The following is a 5,533-nucleotide window of genomic DNA, read 5'->3' on the forward strand; positions in this document are numbered from 1 at the left end:
TGATCATTTTCTGAACGCGGTGGTCACACATTTCAGCTTCTCCAGACACGTGTAGAAGGACTTGGAATGCCAGATGTTGACTACTGGATTTCATGTTGTACACGTGCCTCACCTCTCTTTTGTTGTGATTTTCAATTATGTGACTTTCAAGAATGGCCTTGACTCCAAGAAAATGCGCTTCAATTGTGGCTGTTAAGAGGCATGCTCCATTGACTTACAGACATCGCCTTGGCTGTTGGTCTGTTGAAGTCAAATGTTCAAGGTCCATTCAAGCCCAAAATGAAACACTCAATTAATTGCACTAAATAAATAAAGTGCTGTGAAAAATGAAAACCAACACTAAGAACTAATGGTCTTTTGCTGCCAAACAGCAGCATGAATCCTCAGAAAAGGGAAAATGCATCTGAGAGAAGTGACAGTGAGAAGTGCTGGTGGGAAAGCTGTCTGCAGCTCTTGAAGCTGGAAGAAGCAGGAAGACCGATGAAATAGAAGGAAAAGAAGCAGCAAAAAGGTTGCTGACCATCGCTCTGAAGAGAGATGATGGCCTGTGGCAGGGGGATGTAAAAGCTGGATGACTGAAGACGGGAGAGTGCAGATTTTGTGGAGAGACTCCCTTTGTCATCCATGGCTCTCCCAAACCTGCCAGAAGGCAAGTCTGCAATGTCTGGGCATCTTTGTCAGGTTGTAAACCATCTACCCACAACAAGGTCAGGGGATGCCTGGAAATCTTGTCTCCATGGTGATCTCTGATAAATACATTGATAGGCTGAGACCTCGACGTGATCTGGAATCAGAACCATTCCCAAATGGGGGGGGGGATATACTGCAACAGAATCTTGTGCCATGTCACATATCACCAAGATGAGGAAATGTATCCAAGGAATGGAGATCAATATTCATCATTTGGAGCGGCTTGGGAACATGCCTGCTTTAAACTCCAGCAAAAACCTAAGGGCTGGAAAGCTACATTTGGGGAAAAAATGTACTGTTCATTACAGGCTGTTTAATAACCAATGTGAAAAAGTGTGATTTCATTCTGAAGTAGGATTAAAGAATATGTCAAAATCTTATCATCTCCCTGCCAAATCATGTAAAACAAAACGTAGGCATGTTGCCTATTATAAGCTTTTTAATGCAAAAAGTTATAAGGTATGTCATTAACAAAAATGATTAAAAAACCACTTAATTATTTTATCTTGTCACAAGTAGTTTGCATCCCCCAGTCACTATCACTGATCTTTCTTTTGGGGGAGCTTTCAGCTAAAAGCACTTTATGGACATATCAGTGTCCTACTATCACTTGTTTATATATATATATATATATACATATATATATATATACACATATATATATATATATTATTTCCCCCCCCCCTTAGGACAAGTTTAATAGAGCTACAAAACAACAAGGCCTTGAGCCCAAAGAGGTGACTATGGTACAATGTTAACACAGCGCTTGGTCATTAAGAGTGAGAAAGAGAACTGGTAGGCTCAGCTGGTGGGCTGCTGTGATAGTAATGGCAATTAAAGATTCCCCTGTATTGGCTTGGTTTTCAAACTGATTGTGTTAAAACCCAGAGCTTGTTAATCCCACCTGTGGGATGGACTTGCTGATGTGAAAAGAAAGCCCTGAACTGGGAGGAGCTGGTGACATAGATTTGGAGAGACAAGAGAGAGGCAGAAGAACTTTTTGGAAGCAGCACCTGGTGGAGGCAGAGAGAGACTGAGAGAATTGCTGGGGGCCACTTTGAATTGCCCTGGACTTTTGAGACCTGCCCCCTGAGCTGCCAAGGACTGAGGAGACATGTCTGTTTTGCTGGTACTTTGTCTGTCTGTTTTGATGTTGTTTTGCCAGATTTGTCCACTGGTGAAAGACAGTCCTTTTGTTGAAGAAGTCCTGGAACCTGGCTTTTGGTTAAGAAGCCCTGAGACTGTCCTGCAGACAGAATGAATACTGTCCACTGGTGAAGGACAGTGCTGTTGTTGCAGGGGTCTGGGAACCTTTCTGTTGGTTCAGAAGCCCTGAAGAAGGATTTTCTTGTTGTATTTTACAGAAATCCTGGGAGAGGGTTTTACTAATGTTTTCAGGGGTTCTAGGATTGTTCTACAGACAGAGGATGAATTAATGAAGGGACTGGCAATGTATCTTGTGGCCTTTCTAAGCCTTGTCTCCCCAGGAACTAAAATTGCTGAGAACTTGCCTCCTGTCAAGATGAAGAAAAGACCTCCATTTGGGTATTAAGTGCTGTGCTTAAACTTGATGTAACTCTGGGGTAGATTCAATTGTGATCCAGGGGTGGGGAACTTTTGACCTTTTTGTGTTCTATGGTTGAGCAAATGAATGTACTTTACTTAGATTGGAAACTAATCTCCATTTGAGAAGAGGGACTTTGTGATTGAATGATTGGAAGGTCCTGGGGTGGGGTAGTACTTGGAGATTATTTAATCATGCTTAGTAAATGCTGTATTTTGAATGATGTCATGTTTTGACCTTCTCTGTTCTTGGTTTGTCACTGAATAAAATGGAGAGCGCCTATGCTGGTATTCTGAACCTTGGGAAGTTGCCTTTCCTTGGCATTATATTACATTATGGCGTAGTCGGCAAGGAGTACAAAGCATAGTGCCTCTCTTTGTTCCAGGATCCATGGCCATTTAGATTGAGATTATAAGGCCAAGGATCCTGGAGGGGTGGAAGGTTCCCAGACTCCTGCAACAACAGCACTGTCCTTCACCAGTGGACAGTATTCACTCTCTGTCTGCAGGGCAGTCTCAGTAGCTCTGAACCAACAGAAAGGTTCCCAGACCCCTGCAACAACAGCACTGTCCTTCACCAGTGGACAGTATTCACTCTCTGTCTGCAGGACAGTCTCAGGGCTTCTTAACCAAAAGCCAGGTTCCAGGACTTCTTCAACAACAGGACTGTCTTTCACCAGTGGACAAATCTGGCAAAACAACATCAAAACAGACAGACAAAGTACCAGCAAAACAGCCATATCTCCTCAGTTCTTGGCAGCTCAGGGGGCAGGTCTCAAAACAGGGTGATTCAAAGTGGCCCCCCAGCAAGTCTCTCAGTCTCTCTCTGCCTCCACCAGGTGCTGCTTCCAAAAAGTTCTTCTGCCTCTCTCTTGTCTCTCCAAATCTATGTCACCAGCTCCTCCCAGTTCAGGACTCTCTTTTCACATCAACAAGTCCATCCCACAGGTGGGATTAACAAAGCTCTGGGTTTTAACACAATCAGTTTGAAAACCAAGCCAATACAGGGGAATCTTTAATTGCCATTACTATCACAGCTGCTGCTCCACAAGAGGGAGGAATGATGTGGATGAGTCAGGCCCCACAAGAGGGCATGCCCAGCTACCCCACACTGCCTGGGCTCCTGCTACAGAGACCTTCCAGCTGAAAGGCTGGGGAAGATCAAGCACGTTTGGCCTGCAGACAGTAGCTAGCGAATCCACAGGCCCCATGGGGGTTTGGGGAGGAAGACGACCCTCCGTGGCTGCTGAGAGCAGCTCACTGCTGCTTGGAGAAGGATTCCTTACTCCCCTGAACATCAGGCTTGATGGTGTCACTCCCCGGTTTCCAGCCAGCAGGGCGCACTTTGCCATACTTGTCTGTGAACTGGAAGGCCCGAACAAGCCGAAGAGTTTCATCTGCAGAGCGGCCCACAGGAAGGTCATTGGTGGTGATCTGGTGAAGGATCCCCTTCTCATCAATGATGAAGAGACCCCTGAATGAAATTCCCTCATTGCCTTTAAGACCCCATAATCTTGAGCAATGGTGCTGTTTGGCATCGGACAACAATGGGATGTTCACAGCTCCCGGTCCACCATTCTTCTTGACCGTGTTGACCCAGGCAAGCTGACAGAAGTGTGAATCCAATGAAGCACCGATCACTTGGCAGTTGATTTTCTTAAATTCTTCAGCTCAATCACTGAAAGCAATAATCTCTGTAGGGCACAGGAATGTGAAGTCCAAGGTGTAGAAGAACAACACAACGTATTTCCCTTTGTAGTCGGAAAGGCTGATGTCTTTGAACTGCTGATCAGGGATAACAGCGGTAGCTTTGAAACTGGGGGCTGGGTACCCAATCTTGGCATTTCCAGCAGACATGTTGACAGCAACAGCAAAGCTCCGCAGACTAGCTCAGAGGAAAGAGGAACACATGAGGACAATCTGGAGAAAGCCTATCACTTGTTTATATTTTTGTTTTGTAGACTTTTGTGTGGGTGAACAAAATGCCTGGATCCGTGCGTGATTATTGGGGTGTCAGCTCCTCTCTTGTAGACCCCCTGGTAAGTCTCCAGGACAGCAGGAATGAAGAGCACCCCCTTCTGCTCCCAGTGGCCTAATTTCTTCTGTTGGGTCTCTGTTTTTTCTGCTTGCTCAGATCTATTGATCCAGGCTCACCTCTCTGCTGGCCTCTAGTCTTTCCTCTCCAAATGCCTCTGGGCCGTCTCAAACTGGGTGTCCCATAGATATTTGACCCTCAGCACATCTGAGCCTGAACTGAGCATCTCTCTGTGCCCTCCCCCTTTTATAACTGCCCTCTGCCCCTCTGAGGTGCCCATGTCCTCCAGTCATCCACGTTCTCAACCTGAACACCACAGCTTCATCACCTTTCTCTCTTGCTCTCATGGCCAATATGTGATCAGCTGACCATTACTATTCATTCTGCCTTGGTAACATCTCTCCTCTGATGCTGCCTCTACCTTAGTCCTGAATTATTGCAATTCCCTCTAGTGGGTATGGCTGCCTCAAGGCTCTCCTTCCTCCAATCCATCCTCACTCAGCCATCAGACTGATCTACTTAAAGGACAAGTATATAAGTTCTAATCCCCCCTCCACACCCATTCAATACACCCTCCAACGGTTCTGAAATATAAAATCCAATGCCTGTCTGTTAGAATTCTTCATGGCCTGTGTCCTTCCCACCTCTCCAGACTCCTCACAGCTCATTCTCCAGTTCAGTGACACTCGCCTCTTTGGGGTACAGACTATGCTCAGGGAAGGCTCGCAGCCCTGGCTTGAGGGCTGCTTTCCCCCTCTGGTGATCATTTGACTCACCTAACTCTGTGGTTCCAAGATGCTATGGCATGTGCAGTGGCCACACCCAGTAAACTGTTTTGGCTGTTGGGCTAAATCAGCCTGAGGATAACCGAAGGGCGCCCACCCTATCAGGGGTGTCTGCCCAAAGCTTCCCCCCTTAGACTGAGATCCTTGAGAACAGGAGCTGCTATTTGCCTTTCTTCGTATCTCCAGATCTAACACGGGGCCAGGCACATAGCTGGCTTCTAGGGAACGTTTGTCATCTTGATTCTATTCTGAAAGGTTTTCATTTCACGTAGTTCATAGTTTATGAAGATTTACTATGTCACCTACTGACAGTGTTGGTCTTAACATTTCACAGGTCAATGGTGTGTTTGGGCATGTGTGGGCCATCTTTCCATCTGTAATGACGCTTCACTGCCAGCACACTGTATTGTGTGGATTTTCAAGGATTGTGGGATTTGTATTTGTAGTAGGTGATCTGTCA

The 5,533-nt window shown here is 45.9% G+C and overlaps 1 pseudogene; it reads right to left on the reverse strand.

The window, feature by feature from the left end:
• Positions 1–1,378: 1,378 nt before the first annotated feature.
• On the reverse strand, positions 1,379–4,182 carry LOC138172049 (peroxiredoxin-1-like; annotated as a pseudogene).
• Positions 4,183–5,533: the final 1,351 nt, after the last annotated feature.

Source organism: Petaurus breviceps, unplaced genomic scaffold (assembly GCF_028583685.1).
Source record: "Petaurus breviceps papuanus isolate PSGF00001 unplaced genomic scaffold, PetGlider_PUasm1.0 490, whole genome shotgun sequence".
In the NCBI taxonomy this organism is placed as follows: Eukaryota; Metazoa; Chordata; class Mammalia; order Diprotodontia; family Petauridae; genus Petaurus; species Petaurus breviceps.